General features: G+C 49.8%; 1 protein-coding gene and 1 non-coding gene across 2 annotated transcripts in view; one reads left to right on the top strand and one right to left on the bottom strand.

Annotated features, from left to right (window-relative positions):
• The window catches only part of SLC24A4 (solute carrier family 24 member 4), a 174,966-nt gene that overhangs the window by 143,207 nt on the left and 11,899 nt on the right, over nt 1–19,860 (bottom strand). The window lies entirely within an intron of this gene.
• Nucleotides 14,331–14,415, top strand: TRNAQ-UUG. The gene has a single exon. It is a non-coding gene; the product is annotated as a tRNA-Gln (tRNA).

Raw genomic sequence — 19,860 nt, 5'->3', positions numbered from 1 at the left:
AATTAAAAGTCCGGGAGTTCTAGGACCCTCCCTCTAGACTGGCAACCACACATCTGATAACACCATGGGGCATTTCATCCCTGGCTTCCGGGACAGAGGCTGGGAACTGGTACAAACTCAGCAAGGGCCACTTGGCACCATTTATCAAAGTCATAAACTCACATGTCCCCTGGCCCAGGAATTCCACCCGTAAGCTACGCATCATAACCCTGCTTCTGCCTTCTGCTTCAACGGTCTACACGTATATCTGTAAGGAGCCATTAAATAGATCATAGCCCACCATACAATAGAATACTACGTGAAGGAAGAGGGTTATTTACTGACGATCTGGGTTGGCCTTCAATGGGAAGGAAAGATGCAGAACAGGATGCATGCTATGCTACTAACAGTGTGAGTTGCGGGAATCCCCGTATTTCCGGGCTCTGGGATATACATGGCGATGTCTGGCAATGGGGTACCTTTGGGGAAGGAATCTGGGTTACTGTTGGACAGAGCCAGGAGGGAGAATTTTTATTACAGCCTCTTTCATTCTTTTTGGATTTGAACCCTAGGCATATATTATTTCTTGAAAGACTATATTTTTAAAAATTCCCTATACTGAAGTGCAGTTACTCTCCAGGGTCTCTGGAAAGCACCAGCAGGAAATCCTACTCCGAATTCTGAGGGAATTGAATTCAGAATTTCCCAACCTCTCCAGAAGCACATTCTCAGGCCACAGGACAGTTAGGGACTAAATGGTGAGTCCCCACCCCCAGTACCCATGTTGAACACTTAACCGGCAATGCTATCAGGAGGTGGGGACTTCGGGAGGTCTTGAACTTGGAACTCACAAGTGAGATTCTTTTCCCTTAGAAAGGGGGCTCCAGAAAGCTCTCTTCCCCTCTTTCTGCTGTGTGAGGACACATTGAAAGGTCAGTAGTCTGCAACCAGAAGAAGACTCTCACCAAAACGTGACCATGATGAAGCCCGACCTTGGACTTCCAGGCTCCACAAGCATGAGGAATAAATTTCTGTTGCTGATAGGCACCTAGTCTGTGGTGTTCTTTGGGAATGGCCCGAAAAAGACGAAGGTAGGGATTGATTTCCAAAGACAGCTGAGAGCATGTCCTAAGCGTAGATTTCATCTTTAGCTTAGCAGGCAGCCCCAATTTCTTTCTTGAATGTTAATGGCCTCACCCCCCACAGAAGGCCCCTGGCAACTCTAACCGCTGGAACGCACCTCGGACATCAGCTACAGCCTCCCCTTTTGACAGATGGAGAAAAAGGCCCAGGGAACGAATGAGTTTGGGGACAGCTCTCCAACCCCACCTCCTGGGCCTCAACCCATCAGTAAAATGAGGCTGCCACACATCTTCTGAATCAGGACCTACGCTAATGACAGTGAAAAGCCCTAGTAGCGGAGAGCTCTCCTTCAAAGTCCAAATTCAGACCCTTGGCCAAGAAGGTCCCGCTCAATGTAGTCCCGGCAACCTTAAGGCCTCACCTTCTACCTCTTTCCCCAACGCTCTATACTCCAAACTCCACAGTGTTGCTGCAACCTACCACATTCTTCCCTGCCCCAGGGCCTTTGTACCTGCCATCCTTTTCTTCTCTCTCTCTCCACCAGGGCAACTCCTGTTTATCTAGCGTGTCTCAAGCTGAATACCCCTGCTTTGGGATAGTTTTCTCTTTCTCTCTTTCTCAGAGCCTATTTCGGCTCTGACTGCCTCTTACACTTGTTCTTAGCCCATATCACTCTTGGCTCATTGTTCAAAGTCTTTCTTCCCTGTAGTCCCTCCTCCTTTCTGCAGACCTTCCTCCTTTCTGCTTACCCCTTCTGCCCCACCTCCAACTAAAAGGAAGCCTGTAACTTTCCAGGAAGAGAAGGAGCACCTAAGGAGGACTCTAAGGGACTCATGACTTGCTCACACCAGTGACGGCAGAAGAAAGTGAAGGCATCCCTGCCCCCCAACTTAACAAGAGCTGCAAACATTTATTGAACTTGAACAGCAACCCTCTGAGGTAGGTTCTACTATCCCCATTTCATGGATGGGGTAACAGAGCAATTAAAAAAAAAAATCCCAGAGTCACATAGCATGTGAAGTGCAAGCAGCCTCCGTACTGATCATCTGTACGATGCCTATAATTCACCCTGAGCTTTCCACACAGAGAGTGTGAGGGCTGCATGCATGTGTGTGCTTTCAGCTAAGCTCTAGGGGAGGTCAGCTGCCAAAACCCAAATTCCCACCCCTGGGGGAGTGAACAGGATGACTGGCAAAATTCCAAAGCCCTTCTGCTGCCTCTCTTTCCCATCAGCATCAGGGACTCTGCTAATCTGCATAACGAGTCAGGTTTGCAGGTAACTTAACGACTCGGTGATTAGCACACTGGGTGTTAAAAACGGAGTCTCCCTGATGAAATCGATGGCCTTTGAGATGAGTGGAAAAAATGAGGTATCCTTAGAGGTCATCTCATGAGGTATCCTTAGAGGTCATCTCCACCTCCCCACCCTCACCCCCCACCCCAGGGTGACTAGCGAGTGAAGCCTGTATCCTGCCTGTGTCCTTAGGGATGGTGCCAAGGCCTGATTCCCAAACGGTCCCACTGGCTTGGAGGTTTCCGGCTGGCTGTTCCTGATCATAAAGTTAAATGAATCCTGACACTTGCATGTTATCGATTCTACCTTAAGCCAATCCTTCCCGCAAAGGGTGTACTTGGACTTCATTCCTCTTACTGAAGATCAGAGGTGTGGCAGTCGCATGTTAACAATTTGCTTTCTTTATGACCTGGTTGCAGGACGGCTAAGGAGTGTCCGGCCCCCACCCACCACCGTTAGGAGCTCCCTAAAAGAACGACACAGGGATGACACTGGTGAGATCAGTTCACCAATTACTACTCTCTGTTGTCTTTCGAGATGCAGAGACTTTAATAGGGCCCAATGCATCCAAGAGCCTACAGCTGACTGTCTGTAAATGCATTATTCTGAACCTGGGCAAGTTTCCCTCCGTGATGAGCTCTAAAGGATTCCTGGTAGCCAAATGTCTGCCAGGTCGAGTGGTGAGGGTCTGCCTTGTGGGACCAGTATAGCAGCACATCCTCGAACCCTCACGAACTGCCTCTTAGGAAGACGGTCAATTACACAGCTCCTTTATCCACAATTCAGAAAGGAAACCTTCTGCCAGTGGAAAGATGATTCTCGGCCACGCAGACTATTTGAAAAAGCAAGTCATTAAAACAATTGAACCACTCTGCTAGCATGCCAGCCTATTCGAAATACCCCTGATTCAATAAAAGCTTCTATTTTAATATTCCTGCAGCAGCCTGAGGGATCCTTGAGGGGATAGAAACGCTCTGTATCTTGACTGTATCCATGTCAATATCCTGCCTGTGACACTGCACTCGAGTGTCTCCAAAGTGTTTCCATTAAGGAAAAACGAGGTAAAGGTACATGGAATGTACCTGTACTGTTTCTTACCACTGCATCTGACTCTACACTTCTCAAAAAGTTTAATTTAAGAAAATATTATCGTTATTTAGGACGCTGAAAACTGGAAAGGGGGAACGGGATTCACGGCAATCACTGCATCAGCTTTCCTACCTGGAATTGGGAGTGTCTCTATTTCCTCTTGTTTTGTGACATTCATTTTATGAGCCTTCTGGAGCCTGCCGCATGGTTTGCTGCCTCCAACCCCCACCTCTTGAGAGCTGGTAACTCCAGATCATAAGCCACCATCAGCGGCTAAGCCTTCTGCAAAGTTTCGGCTCCTTCCAGAGTTTAGGTGGTCACTTGTGTGTGACATTCTCAGTAATCACTGCTCCCACATTCAGAGGCCTGGGCTCCAAAGCTATCACCAAAGGGGGCCCTTAGAACACTGTGCTTCAGGGGCGCCCGAGTGACTCAGTCGGTTAAGCATCCGACTTCAGCTCAGGTCACGATCTCACAGTCTGTGAGTTCAAGCCCCACATCGGGCTCTATGCTGTCAGCTCAGAGCCTGGAGCCTGCTTCGGATTCTGTGTGTGTGTCTCTCTCTCTGCCCCTCCCCCACTTGTGCTCTGTCTCTGTCTCAAAATGCATAAACATTAAAAAAAAAAAAAAAAAAGAACACTGTGCTTCAGAAGGACTTTCCTCACACACATCAGATGAAGCCCAGAGAAGATACATGGGCATGCTGGGCCCGTTTTGGATTTCTCTAGCTGAAATTTCACCTTCATGTGAATCTCAGGGGAAAGTTAACCCAGAAAACTAAGCGATGAACAACAGAGAACTACCGTGCAGTCTCCATTTCTGATGCGGCCAGTGGGCTGCTGGGACTGGGAATCAGGAAACTGCCCTTGGGAGTGCCTGGGTGGCTCAGTCGGTTGAGCATCCGACTTCAGATCAGGTCATGATCTCACAGTTCCCTCGTGCCAGGCTCTGTGCAGACAGCTCAGAGCCTGGAGCCTGCTTCAGATTCTGTGTCTCCCTCTCTCTCTGCCCCTCCCCCAATCATACTCTCTCTCTCTCTCTCTCTCTCTCAAAAACAAATAAAACCATTTAAAAAAAAAGGGGGGGGGAGAAACTGCCCACTGACTCTGTGACCTAGAGCAGGGGGGCCGGCAAATGGGGTTAATAAAGTTTTATTGCAACACAGCCACACACACTCCTTTGCAACCCACCCTGTAACAGCAGAGTAGAGCAGCTGCCACAGACACTGGATGCCAGCAAAGCCTAAAATATTTCCCCTGACCCTTTTCATCAATAGCCTGCTGCCCCTGACTTAAAGAGTTTTCAGATGCCAAGCACCATGCCAACTGCTGTTTATACCTTTAGCTCATCCAGTCTGCAAAATAAACCTGCAAAGCTAGGATGGTCTGCACCTCACACATAAGCAAACAGACGCTCAAAGAGGTTAAAGCCCATCCAAATGTAAGAGTAAGTGGAGAAGCCAGGATTGAAATTCCAGTGTGTCTGACACTGAGTGCCCGGCTCCCTCCATCACATCACCTCCTGAGCAAGCCTCCCCTCCCGGGTCCTCATCGTCGGCAAGGTCACAAAAAGCAACATCCCAACTACTCCTTTGCATACAATGAGAACAACTCTTTCCCCGTCAGGTGTCAGGGACCCAGGTGATGCTCCAAGTGCCCATTAGAGTCACCTGTGGAGATGATCAACCCCCAGGGCTGAGGCCATACCCCAGACAAATTAAGTCCAATCTCTGGGAGTGGACCAGTCTGCAGTGGTTTTCAAGGTTCTCCCAGTGATTTGAATATATAGTCACCATTCAAAACTACTTAGCTGGGCTGGGGCGCCTGGGTGGCTCAGTCGGCTAAGTGTCCGACTTTGGCTCAGGTCATGATCTCATGGTTTGTGGGTTTGAGCCCTGCTTCGGGCTCTGTGCTGACAGCTCAGAGCCTGGAACCTGCTTCAGAGTCTGTGTCTCCCTCCCTCTCTACCCCTCCCCCTCTCAAGTTCTGTCTGTCTGTCTCTCTCTCTCTCTCTCTCATAAATACATACATATATACATACATATTAAGCTGGCTTGACTTCCATCATTTACTTTAAATGTATTTTTATGTACACCTAAAACCGATGTAACATTGTATGTCAACTATACTTCAATTAAACAAAAACACAATGAGTGCAATGAAAGGAAAGCCGTGCAGAAGAACCCAGATGCTGTTTTTCATTAGAAGGCTATGTGAGTTGGGGACACCTGCCGGGTTCAGTTGGAAGAATGTGTGACTCTTGATCTCAGGGTTGTGGGTTCAAGCCCCATGCTGGACATGGAGCCTACTTAACAATTAAGAAAGAAAACTGTTACTTTGGAGAAAATTAAGTTGGATGAAATGTTTCCTTATCTTCATAATAATTTTCACAGTTGTGATACTTTTGATACTTTAATACAGTTCTATGCATTTTATATGCTGTATAATTATATATTCTAGATCTGAAAATAAAATTTACATTTTGTTTTATCATTAACACCATTTTATTAAAAAAAAAAAAAGAAAAAGGACAAAAGTAGTTTTATAATCCAACTACTTCCCAAAAGGTCTGAGATCAGAGTCAAAGGCTGAAAGTCAAGTAACAGGATGCAGAAGTAACAGTAAAAACAGAACAGATAATCAATTACATTTCTTAAAAATGCTAAGGGATGCGAGGCAAGTGAGCCCAAAACACAGTGTTAGTTTCCTGGAAGCCAAAGCAATAAGGGAAGAATGATAATCTCAGGAGCTAATGACACAAAGCATCTCTTCCTGGCCGCTAGCTTACCTCGAAGCTTTGCTGTTCCCAACTCTGCCTTTGGCCATCAGTGAGGTCTTATACCACAAGGCGACACACCAGGATCCAGGTGCCTTTCACCTGCTTAACAGATCTGAAGCATCCCAGCACAAACCAGGTAAAATGAGCCCAGTGGGGGACACTAAATGGGAGTGAACCTCATCACTATACTGGCTTCCAAGGAGGAAGAAATAAGAAATTGATAGCAGAACCCACTAAAGAGCCTATATATTTTTTAGTAAAAATACAGTCAACTGTAAAGTATTTAGAAGCTTAAACAACATTATGTCCAGACACATAAATGAACCACACTGGTAGTGGGGATCACAAAGGAAGAAGTTTGGTGGGACCCCGACTCTTGAAGTCATTCTTGTTCCAACCCTACCCCCACCTCCCCAACTCCAGTCCCAAACCACAGGGGTGCCCAAGTCTCCCTGCAGAATCTTCCAGACCAAGGGAGGCCACATCCCCACCCAGCCCAACTTAGTAGTTTTGAATGGTGACTGCATATTTGGATCACTGGGAGAGCCTTGAAAACCACTGCAGACTGGTCCACGCCCAGAGATTGGACTTAATTTGTCTGGGGTATGGCCTCAGCCTTAAGGGTGGGGGTGGGTAATAACCTCCACAGATGACTCTAATGAGCAACTGAAGTTGAAAGCCACAGCCCTAGTTCAATGCCAATTCATGATGTGACAATCATTTTCCCCTTTCACAAGTATAATTCCCCCTGCAAGCAGCCATTACCTCAATGTGAATAACAGCTTGAACATAAGACCCTTTTAATAGATGGTTACAGTGATAGTCCATCTCTCCCTCATGACCTCAGATCTCAGCCCAACATGTCATATTCCAGAGACTTCCATCCTTGCCCCATAATGAATGTTTACTGAGACCTCCTGGGTGCAGAGGCTGACACATGGCCTCAGGTGTTCCCCACGGTCACCCAGAAGTAGGGAGGATGAGCCCCATTCTATAGATGGAAAAAGTGAAGCTCCGAAAACAGCATAAGGTTTGAGAACAGACCATCATATTCCTGCATGGTTTGTTTTTTTTTTAATCCCATTTGCTATAAAATCTGAACTAGTAATAGAAGCAGAAAGCTTCAGGGCGCCTGGGTGGCTCAGTCAGTTGAACGTCCAACTTTCGCTCAGGTCATGATCTTAACAGTTTGTGAGTTCGAGCCCCGCATTGGGCTCTGAGCTGACAGTTTAGAGTCTGGGGCCTGCTTCAGAATCTGTGTGTATGTGTTTCTCTGCCCCTCCCCCCGCTTGGGTTCTCTCTCTCAAAAAAAAAAAATTGAAAAATTTTTAAAAAAGCAGAAAACTTCAACTTCCTTAAAACAAAGGGGGAAATAGGGGCGCCTGGGTGGCTCAGTCAGTTAAGCCTCTGATTCTTGACTTCAGCTCAGGTCATGACCTCACGGTTCAGTTAGTAAGATCAAGACCCGCATCAGGCTCTGCACCAACAGTGTGGAGCCTGTTTGGCATTCTCTCTGCCCCTCCCCCCACCTCTCAAAATAAACAAACATGAAAAAAAATTTTTTTAAAAAGGGGAAACAGTGAGTGCCCTCTGTTCTGGCCACCCCAGCCTCCTTGCACTTCCTGTTCCCTTGGCCAGAAACCCAGCTCCCCTTACTTCGCCTTAGGCAGAGAGCTCCCCAGGCCCTCCCCCGGACCACATGCAGAGCCCACCCACGGAGAGGCCTTCCCTTCCCGGGCTCTCTTGTAGATCCCCAAACCCACCTTGGTCACTACCTCCTTATCCTCATTTCTTTCTCCTCAGGGTACTTGCCAGTTCGCATTACACATCTACTTTTATAAATCACAATTTGCCTTCCACCTTCTCCAAGAAAGTGGGGACTTTTAGTTCACCAGTGCACACGACACAGGTGCTCCGTACCCAGCACTGTAAGAGCCCTGGTCATGGGTCAAATCCCGTTCCCGGTGCTATATTTATGGTAACACACCGCTCACCAAGACTGCTCACCTCAGGGGTGTTATCACTGTTCTACAGATGGGGAAACTGAGGCACAAAAGAGTTAATAAGGAACCTACCCAAGGCCAGGGCCAGTTAAGAGGCAGAGCCAGGATTTGAACTCTAGGTAGTCCAGCTCCAGAGTCTGCACTCTTTTTTTTAATCTTTATTTTGAGAGAGAGAGAGAGAGAGAGAGCAGGGAAGGAAGAGAGAGAGAGAGAAGGAGACACAGGATCTGAAGCGGGCTGTCAGCACAGAGCCCAACACAGGGCCCAAACTCACCAACCGTGAGATCCTGACCTGAGCCAAAGTCAGATGCCCAACTGACTGAGCCCCTCAGGCGCCCCTGGAATCTGCGCTTAGTCATTCTGCTGAATGAATGATTAATGAATCCATGAGCGGAGCAGTCAAATCCCTGAGTCCCTCATGTGGGTGCCCTGAAGTTTGCCTCTGGGGTACAGATGCCCTGACTGGACCCCAGGCCCCAGCATTCTGTCCGTTTCCTCAGCCAGGCGCCACCAAATCTTCACGTGGTGCCTGGACAACAGTTTGGGCAGCAGTAGGATTTTAGGACATTTCAAAGCCAGGAGACCCAGACACCTCACTGTGACACAGGCAGCACAGGGCACCGGGCGAGCTAGCCATGTGGCACACGTGAGGTCAGCTCCGTTCTCCTCGCTTGTGGGGGGACAAACAAGGCTAAGCTCCGTCCCCAGCAAGAACCCAGCCCCCGTGCCTCCCTCCCTCACTCCCTCCCTCCCTCACCTCCAGGCAGCTGCCATGTGTACATCCATGTGACCGGGACCCACTCCTTGTGTGTGCACCCAAACAGGGTCAAGTGGCACCTCAGGACCAGCTCCATCCTCTGCCCTGAGGCTGGAGTCATCTTCCCAAAGCACGTGCCTCATTGGCTCAATCCTTGGCTCGGAAGCCTTCCCCACCTCCCACTACCTTGTAAGAAACCCCAGCTTCTTAGCTGGACAATAGAAGCCTGCTGTCATCTGATTCTAAGATGATCCCTCCTCCCCAGATCTCCCATCCCCTCACTTGACACTACTCGAGAGCAAACCACACTATTCTACTGCTGAGACTGTAGCCATCAGCCTTCACCAGCTAAAACTGTCAATTATGGTACAGTAACAAACTACCCCCTGAAACTTCATACAAACACCATACAAGACACTCTGAGTTCTTACTCACATCACATATTGGCAGCCGCAGGTTGGCTTCTCGTGTCTTCCCATTCTAGAATCCAAGCAGAAGGAGGAGTCCCATCCAGGACACTCCATCCTCATGGGAAAGGGGGCAAAAGAATGAGAGCTGGAAGAAACACATGGCTATAATGTGTCCGCTCAGGTACGGTCCAAGCCATGTCTGCTCACATATGCCCTTGGCCAAAGCAAGTCATGTGTCCATGTCCAACATCAATGGATTGAACAGCCTATAATGCAAGTCACATTCGCACCTATTCAGGAAGGTCTAGAGTTAGGTAAGTGCAAACAATCACACAAGCCATTGCAGGAAGCCCTGCCTGGAGACCTCAGTCCATGAGCTTTCCTCCACCCATAAGGGCCAAAGGCTGTCATACCCTTAAGGCCAATTCCTCCATGAAGACACACAGGGAAACATCTGGTGCTTCTCTGATCCTGAACCCCTGGAGGTTTGTAGATCTGAATGTCCCTCAAGCTCTGGAGAGCATTTCAGTTACTGGCCCTTCACAGTTCACCTTCCCTGTTGGATAATAGTTTAGGATCCTTGGAAGTGGCATCCATCTCCCAACCCGGGGTATTCTGCATGGAGTATGTATTTAAGCACTGTGTACCCAGTCACCAAATGAATTTACAGACAGCTAGATGCCCATTTGGCATTAGAGGGTGTTTTTTGTTTTGGGGTTTTGTTTTGTTTTGTTTTTTGGCAGAAAGAGAGTTCCTTACTCATGACAACCCGCTGACATCTAGATTCATTTTTCCTCCTCCCTCCCGCACTGTATCAGAGCGAGCCCTGCTTAATTCGTCTACACTTGCCAAAGTGCTTCCCACACCAGAGGCTCTTGAGTTTCCTTGATAAATGAACAAAGGAGTAAATGAGTGCATGAGCAGATAGCCCAAGCGGACTTCAAGCTCAGAGGCCGCAAAGGTTTGAGTGGAGAACCCAATGGGTCTGAGAGGCAGGGAGAATATCTGGGGGAAAAATCCAGCCTCAAGGATTAGCTAACTCCAGATAACAATCACTCAGTGATATGGAGAGTGACAGTGAATTTCTGATTAAGTCTGCAAGCTGCTTTCTACCTTGTCTGCCAACTACCCCCGGAAAAAAAGACTGGGTACTACACTCTAAGACATGGGATCACATCCAAATGCTCCTAAAATACGATTAAAAAAGAGAAAGAGGTGAATGAACAGATGAGCCACAACAGACCCTTCTAGCAAACCCCAGCATCGTACGTTCCTGGAAAGAAAGGAGCAAGTCCAAAGATAGAACTTGGAGTAAAAACGGACTTTTGGCTGGGTTTTCCCAGGCGCATAATACGCTTAAAGAATAACGTAAATGCCGTTAAGTCTTTCCCCCACAGTACTACGCATCAGACCAAAATGAGACTGGGCAATCAAGACTGCCACGCCCCGGAAATTAAATAGGGACAGCGGGCTACTAACCAGTAGCTCCTGAGGTCAAGTCCCGCTGAGACAAATCCCCGTCTTGGGGAGGAGCCCTGGCCATCTGGCCGATTGCACGAAGGCCAGAAACTCTAGCTCTCGATCTCCAAGTGACAAGGAGAATCAACAGCAATCTTCCTGGATGAGAAATATGTGAATGTGGTGCTCTTAAGGTGGGAGATTTATTAACGCGGGAGATCTCGCTAATGCTGGAGATTTAGTAAAATCTCAAAAGCAGAAATGCCCCATCAAATCTGCATTTAGCTCTGGGTAATCGCGATAAGGCAAGTCCACGTTTGGGCACCCCATGGCATCGCTGCTGATTTCCTGGAAGTGTGGGCCTGTCTCCTGACCGGGTTTGCTCCCTGGGGACAGGACCTTCCCCAGCCTCCCTAGAGAGGTGGACCACAGATACTTGTCGATAATTGGCTGGATTTATGAGAGCCTGAGGCCGAGGGGCTGCTAATGACCAGATCATTCCCTTGCTCCAGGGCGGACTGTTCTCACCACCCTGTGCCCGCTCTGCAAGCCTGCTGCAGGAACTCCAGTGTCGAAGCCTGATCTGGGTGAGGAAGACGCCTGGGGGGCGACAGCACACGAGGTCCTGGGACTCTCCGGGCCTCATTTCTTGGCCTGGCGCCACACTGCAGCTGGGAGTGAACCGCTGCACAGCTCCCTGCCCTGGTTGCTCCTTAACAGCACCCTGGAGCTTGGAGAACACTTCCACCTGAGTCTCAGCCTTACAGATTCTGATTGAATAGGTCTGGGGGGGGCGGGGGGCGCAGAGACGGGCATGAGTAAAAAAAAAAATTTTTTTTCAAGCTCCCTAGGTGAGCCAGGATTGAAACCCTCAGCTACAGACCTGAGATTTCCATGTATACTGTAACATACAAGGTTGGGAATACTGGGTTGGATTGTTACACATTCCTCCATCCATACACACCCACCCCAAATATTTGGAAAATACCGAGTTTAACCAGTTGAAAGCTCAGATACTTGCACACCCATGTTCATGGCAACATCATCTATCACAGTTAAAAGCTGGAAGCCATCGAGTGTCCGTTGATGGATGAATGCATAAGCAAAATATGGGATGTGCAGGAGATGAAATGCTTTAAAAAAGAATCAAATTCTGGGTGAACCCCGAGGACATGATGCTAAGTGAAGGATGCCAGTCAGAAAAGAACAGGTGCCTTGGGATTCTGTTTGGCATCAGCTTGAGGTGCCTGGGGCAGTGAGTATCAGAGACAGACAGAAGGGTGGTCACCAGGAGCTCAGGCATAGAGAAAACAGGGAGATGGTTGTTGAATGGGTGTGGAGTCTCAGTCTGAGAAGATAAGAACACTCTAGAGATGTGGTTGCGCGACACTGTGAATTACTTAATCGTAAATTTTACGTTATGCGCATTTTACCACAAGAGAATGCTTGTAAGTGTAATGTTTTCTTTTTTTTTTAAGTTTGTTTATTTTTGAGAGACTGACAGGGTGAAAGCAGGGGAGGGGCAGATAGAGAGGGAGGCACAGAATCCGAAGCAGGCTCTAGGCTCTGAGCTGTCAGCACAGAGCCCAACGCGGGGCTTGAACTCATGAACCACGAGATCATAACCTGAGGAGAAGTCGGATGCTTAACCGACTGAGCCACCCAGGCGCCCCTAAGTGCAGAGGCATCTTTCCTGCAGAGAACCTTGAATACACTACTGCGGCCCACACTGTCCTCACCAGAGGCAGACTTTACAGTCTTTCCCAGACTTTACAGTCTTTCCCAGACTTTACAGTCTTTCCCAGACTTATTTGATCATGGAAGTTTTCTGGAGCAGGAGGTGGAGAGAGGGAGGATTTTGGGTCAAGCTCCAAGCATGAATTTTGCATCACCGACCTCTGGCTCTGTAGCAGCCCACAGGCACGGTCTCTTACTTCTGGCAAGACTCCCCCCAGGTAAGCACTCTGACCCCCATTTCGCTGATAGAGAAACAGGAGGCTCAGAGAGACCAAGAAACCTGCCCAAGGCCACACAGCTCACCGGCGGGCCTGGGACCCCAGCCCCAGTGCGGCAGACTCCACACTCTCTGTGGTCTCCAGAGAGGCACGGAGACCCCCAGGAGCTGGTCAGAAATGCACAGCCTCGGGCCACACTCGGCCTCCCCCTGCATCTGCCCCTTAATAAGGCCCCCAGGTGATCAGGGCTGCGTTAAAAGAGGCAGAAGGGAGCTCACACTCTGCTGCCTTCCTCTCTGGTCTCTTCAGACTTGATTGTTTGATTCTAAGCATTCACTGTGAGCTTGGAGCTGGGGGCGGGGGGCTGTGGAAGGAGCAGCAGCGTCTTCCCAGTGCACGTGGTCTGCACCCCTCCCCGCTTTTCTTTCTTCCTGCTAATGCACACGGGCCACCCAAAGCCCACAAGTCATTTAGTCACACCACACTACGGTGGGACTTTTGCCAGCTCAGGAAAAACAAGCGTAGTTTAAATGATTTCAAAGCCATCCTTTCAAGGTCCTGCCCTCTCCGAGGCCCACAGAAGAATCACCCAGAAATGAGAGAGAGAGAAGAGACGAGACACAATGGCCCCGGCCAGTCCGCCCCGTGGCCAGCGCGGGGTCTCTGCCTCTGTCTCCGGCATGCTGCTAAATCCAAATACCCCAGGTGATGGGAGTCCCCCCACTTTCCCAGGGAGGCTGTCGGAGAAGCTGAGGTTTCCTTCGAGAGCCACTCTGGGGAGGGGAGTTCTCTTCCCCGCCCCCCGGGTGAATCACTGCCAACCCATCCCGGTACCCCGGTACCCCTTCCCCGGTACCGCCTTCTTTTCAAGGAGGCTCAGCTAATTGGCCAGGGCCACTTAGCTTCCCTAATCTTCACTTCCAAGTCATTCTATCTACTCCATTAGTTGCCTTTATCAACGCTCCAGAGGGCCTCTGGGACGCTGCCATGCTGTTGTCGCCGGGCCAGGTGCCCACGTGGTGACCTGAATCCCCTTTCGGGAGGAGCGCTAGTTCCCCGCTCTCCTGCTCATCAGAGGGGGTGGAGTGGGACAGAAAAGGAAACCAGGATGAGGCTGAGTAGTGACTGTCCCGCAGGAAAGGACCCTAGAGCCTTCCCTTTCTTGTGTGCGCCCGATGCTCCTCATTTTACAAACTCTTCCCCGTGGTTTTGTTTAAATGCCAATGGGCTGCTTCTCGTAAAAGCCCCTGCAAAGCCCTGCTGGGATCCAGCCATGCTGACGAAAGGAGCGTAATGTGCAGGTGTCCTGACAGCGAGGCGGTGTGCAGAAGGAGCCCGAGGACAGCGGCCCGTGCCCTGCTTGGCCGTGATCCCTGAGGACAAGACCCACACCTTTGTGCCCCTTCAGCTCCCTGCCTGGCAGGTGCTCAGGGTCCCGGCGCATGGGGGAAAAGAAGGGTGAGCAGTCACTCGGGAGGCGAGAGTCATCTTTCTGACTCTTAAAATTAAAACCCTTTGTGGGGTGCCTGGGTGGCTCAGTTGGTTAAGCGCCCGACTTTGGCTCAGGTCATGATCTCGTGGTTCGTGGGTTCGAGCCCCACGTCAGGCTCTGTGCTGACAGCCAGCTCAGAGCCTGGAGCTTGTTCAGATTCTGTGTGTGTTTCTCTCTCTGACTCTCCCCTACTCACGCTGTCTTTCTCTCTCTCTCACAGAAATAAATAAAAACATAAAAAAAAAAATTAAAACCCTTTGTGAGCCAGGGGGTCCAGCTGCCAGGGCGCGGTAGCACCCTTGGGCTTGGCACGATGCAGCCACAGGGCCCCCCGCGTCCCCTCGAGGACCCAGACCCGAGGCCAGCTGAGAACCGCCACCCTCATCCCTGATCCGGCCAGGCTCTCTGCACCACCCTCCTCCTGGATCGCCACATCCACCGCTAGGAATGCCGCATGCTCCCATCTGTGTAGCAAATACCCACTTTCGTCAAAGCACAGCTCAAATGCTGCATGCTCCATGATGCCTCCCAGCCACGCTGGACATCACAGTGTGTCATTCCAGGTCACAGATGGTGATTCTGATTCTACCTTCTCCTTCTAACCTGGGAACTCGCAGAGGACGAGATCTTTCTCCCCAGTCCCAACATTCTACCGGCGCCGCCCCCCCTTCCCTCTCCCGCCCCCCAGCAAAAGATGTCCGATGTCAGACATGTAGGCGTGTACTCAGGAATACGAAATCCGGGACAGGCACCAACCACTGTGCCTGGTACAAGGCTCTTCTTGGATGAGGGTCTCCCTATAGGGGTCCAAATCTAAAAAAGGAAGGAATGCTTCCCGGGCCCCCATCTTGGATAATGGTGGTGCCAGGGACCATTCATCTGCACCCGGGAGCAGAGCCAGCCCCCACCTCTCAGCTTGCAAATCCAGCACCTGCTGAGGTCTGTGAAGTCTCCTTCCCCATCTATTCCTCAACTTCTCCCAGAAGTCTATCACATTTGCCTATGTCTCACCTAAATAATGGAGCAACAGCTCCCTTTGTTCTCTCGGTCTGCACTTGTTTTTGGTCCCCAAAAGCTCATCAAGCATAACCCCAAGAACTTTCATACATATCTCAGCTGAAGCTACCATCCCACGTGGCCTGAAGAGTCACCGTCCCAAAACAGAGAGCTGCTCAGAGCCACTGGCCCCCACCCCTCGCGGGGGCACAAAGGCCTTCGGGTGTTTAGGCTCTCAGTCCAACACACGCTCACCACCAGATGACTCTCCTAGCCTACCTGCCCACACGCCCTGTGCTCCAAGTTCACTGTGTAGCCACCTGTCCCTCAGCGAGGGGACCCTTCATCTTCCTCCAAAGAGCACAGGCTCCGCGGCCAGGCTGCCCGAGCTCAAATCCCTGCTGTTCAAACCTTTCGTAAAAAGTGGGCATCACACCAATGATGATACCACCACCTACCTTCCCAGGACCGTCACAGAGGCCAAAAGGGGGCGCATGTAAGGCACAGAGAACAGTACTACCCGTGGGTCAACCCCACGGCTGTTACCCTTCAAAAGCTGACCCGCCCATCTTCAGGGACCGCTTTGATGAGGCACACTTCTTGGTCCTGACATTCAGGCCTTACCATCCCTCCTCTGTTCCCACCCCAGGGACTGCGGCCCTTCACACTGCCCCTTGTATTATGGGTGACCTTTGTCTATGTGGCTCCTCTCAACTAGAATCGAAGCTCTCTGGGGGAAGGGTCCACATCCAGATCAGTTTTCATTTCCCCACGGGCCCAGCAGACAGGGTTGCTCAGTCCGCATTCACCCAGCAACCAAACATTAAACCCAAGGACGGCTTCCGACCTGAGCTCAGAGAAACTGTCCTCAGGAGGCCTCCTGGGTAGGGTAATTTTTTTTCATACATGTGATTATTTTAACATGTCTGAGGTAAGAGCTGAACCAGCAGGTGTGAGATCGGCCCAGCTAAAATGTGGGTCCCTGAAGCCGGCACATGTAATGGAATGAAGGCAGACATTTATAGCATGAGAGAAACTGATGGTAAGGTCCTGAGGGCAGGTATGTGTGGGGAAGACTGAAATGATCTCCATCTTTCCATTCTACCAAAGCCTCCACCAACAAGCCGTCTGCCTCACCCGAGCCAAACACAATGCTTTGGCCAAATCTTCTCTGTGGTTTTATGGATCGATTCTGAAAAGTCCCAGATAACTGATTTTCTCTATTCCACAAGAAAGGAATAGTCTTCAAGGGGCCAAACATCTGCCACAGTAGTGCAAACAGCGGTAATGACATTCTCACAGCACTTTACACCTAATCCTTAAAGCTTATGAAATTCACAGAATCACCTTTCTGCCCATTCCACAGGCAGGAAATTAAGCCTCTAATAGCAAAGTGGTTTCTACAAAACTATACAGGTTGGGCCAGAGTACAAACCGGTCTCCAAATTCCTCACCCATCACATCCCACATCACCAACAGGAAGGACCAGATTTAGAACACATGCAGGGAGACCCACAGCAGCCTGTACGGGCTGGATAGACTCTCAGCATCGGCTTCTCATCCTCAAAAAATTAACAAGCAACAGAAGTCCAGATGTTCATTTTTGTTTAAGTTTATTTATTTTGACAAAGAGAGAGAATGAGCGAGCAGGGTAGGGGCAGAGAGACAGAGGGAGAGAGAGAATCCCAAGCAAGCACCCCACTGTCAGCACAGAGCCTGACGCGGGGCTTGAACTCAAGAACCATGAGATCATAACCTGGGCAGAAATCAAGTCAGATACTTTAACCGACCGAGCCGCCCAGACACCCCAGTCCAGATGTTCATTTTTAACTTGAACATGAAATAAAGCAAGTGCTGCATTGACAAAATTCACCCTCAATCCTTTATCAGAGGCCAGCTCTAAACTTTTATCCTGTGAAGTTACAGTTTAATGCAAGTTATTTTCAGAGATCATTTCAGCAGCAAGAATGTATACAGCTCTTGCTCTGTGCGAGGCACTCTTGTGAGCACTTTGCATAGATTAACACATTCAGTGCTCATAGCCCCACGAGGAAAGTACCATAGGGCACCCTGCACTGTCACACGTGTGTACACATGTACACACACACACACACACACACACTCTAGAGCTTGGGCTACATCAGTGAACAAAACAAACCCTTCCCCTTCTCTGAGGTTAGAACACAAAGACAAGGGGCACCTAGGTGGCTCAGTCGGTTAAGCATCCAAAGTCAGCTCAGGTCACGATCTCACCGCTCGTGGGTTCGAGCCCCATGGGGTCAGGTTCTGTGCTGACAGCTCAGAGCCTGGAGCCTGGTTCAGATTCTGTGTCTCCCTCTCTCTCTGCCCCTCCCCCACTCGCTCGCGTGCACGCGCTCGTGCTCTCTCTCTCTATCAAAAATGAATGTTAAAAAATTTTTTTTAAGAAAAGAATGCAAAAACAACTAGTTCAAGGTCGCAAAGACAAAGTAACTAGTTCAAGGTCACCTAACTGGTAAGGACGAACGCAGGACTGGACACCAGACAGTTTGGCTTCAGAGTCCACGTTCTGAACCCTAATCCCTCCTGGCTGAGTGTTGTGATCTGTCCCCAGGCATCAGGCTAGAAGGGACAGCTGAAGAGCCAACAGCCACTTTTGCAGGGTACAGCTCCTAGACAGGTAAATTGAGGGGGGGGGGTCTGTCCATCCCGTCCCCACCTGCTGCAAGCTGAATTTACACCAGACTCCAGCCTCAGAGCCAAGGATGCCGCAGATGCAGCCCTCCCCTCCAGGAGCTCACAGGCTGGTGGGAAAGACTGGCAAACATCTCCACTGGTACCACTGTAATCTGTCCTAGCAATCACTGAGCCCAGCACCATCTGTGAACTGAGGTGACTGTCCTACCTGTGGCTCAGTAGGGCCACTGTGAAACAGTCTGCCAACTTTACCCTGGGCTCCAGTACATTTCCCAGCCCCCCTCCACCTTCTGCTTAAAAAAAAAAAAAAAGGTAATCTGATTCAGCCCTAGCCCTGGTTGAGCACTGACTCTTGCTAAATCCCCAAAGCCTAATTACTTACTATTCTGCAAGGTAATCTTAGGAGGTGTTTGTTTTCTCTCTCCCCTCGGATAGCCGGTGAGCAAGAGGCAGCGGTTGCTAGCGAGCACTGCACCAGGTACAGATGTGAGGCTGTGATTTCCCAGGCAGCATGTTCAAGTGCAATGTGCCTTCTGCTTAGCATGTCCTTCCCCTGCACCTCCTACCCTTCGAGGCTGGGATCGGAGGTCATGTCCAGGGGAAGCCCTGACCCGCGGCACTCTTTCCTCCCAAGGTAACTGGCTGTGTTATCTGAGCACCACCCCCACCCCCACCCTCAGCCCGTCTCCCCCGATTCTGCTGAGCACTCTGACAGCAGGGACCGGGCCATTCCAGCTGCAGAGCCTGGCGCGGTGCAGAGTACACAGACACTCAGGAACGCAGGCTGCATTTGATTTCTCAGGCAATTACCAAGAGACCCGGGGCTGGAGCCCTGCACGGTGCTGAATCAGCAAGGGCCCTGTAGGAAACAGAGTGGTCTTGCTTTTTCCCATTCGTGTGGGGATGATCCACTGAGCAGAGAGCGCACCTTGCCTTGGCTTCTCAGCCACGCAGTGACTTTCTGTTCCTTCCCAAGGGGGGCATTCCACGGCTCTTTCAGGAGAAACTTTTGTATACCATTCCGGCACATTTTTCTTCTTTTTTTAGTAAACTGCTATGTTCCAACGTCCTCTTCAATAACGGACAATGTTTAATTAAAAAAATTATTTTTAAACCTTTTCTGTTGAGTTGAATGACTATCTCTCTTCCACCCAAGGCAACACATGGCCTTGCTTAATGATTTCCATTTTTAACTTGGGGAGGAACGTTCCTCAGAGTTCAAGAGGAAGCCGAGTGGGCGCTCTCTGGATGGCGGGAGACCCGCATGGCATCAAGAGCGGAGAATCTGGAAGTCAGGGGGTAGCAGATGGCCCAGTAGGGAGGAGAGATTGCTAGCAGATGGCCCCAATAGTTTGGATAAGGGGGGGGGGACTTTTAATAGCCAAAGAAATCCTGAGAAAGGAGAATATGGTAGAAGGCATCACACTTCCTGATTCAAGCTAACTTATAAAGCTACAGTTACCAAAACAGTATGGTACTGCATAGAAACAGACAGACCGACCAATGGAACGGAAAGGAGAGCCCAGAAATAAATCAGACATATACAGTCAATTGTCTGTGTTGATAGTTGTTGTCAACTATCTTAGTCTTTAAGAAGGGAGCCAAGAACACTCAATAGAGAGAAAAAAGGGTTTTTAACACATTGTGCTGGGATAATTGGATATTCATATATAAATGGATAAAACTGGACCCCTATCTTACACCACTTACAAAAACTAACTCAAAATGGAGTAAACACTTAAAAGGTAAGACCTGATGGGGCGCATGGGTGGCTTAGTCGGTTAAGCGTCCGACTTTCGCTTAGGTCATGATCTCGCGGTTCGTGGGTTCGAGCCCCGCATTGGGCTCTGTGCTGACTGCCAGCTCAGAGCCTGGAGCCTGTTTCAGATT

Source organism: Hyaena hyaena, unplaced genomic scaffold, assembly GCF_003009895.1.
Source record: "Hyaena hyaena isolate Hyena2069 unplaced genomic scaffold, ASM300989v1 scaffold_67, whole genome shotgun sequence".
Lineage (NCBI taxonomy): Eukaryota > Metazoa > Chordata > Mammalia > Carnivora > Hyaenidae > Hyaena > Hyaena hyaena.
The sequence above is the reverse complement of the archived record's forward strand: the minus strand, read 5'-3'. Positions and strand labels throughout refer to the sequence as shown.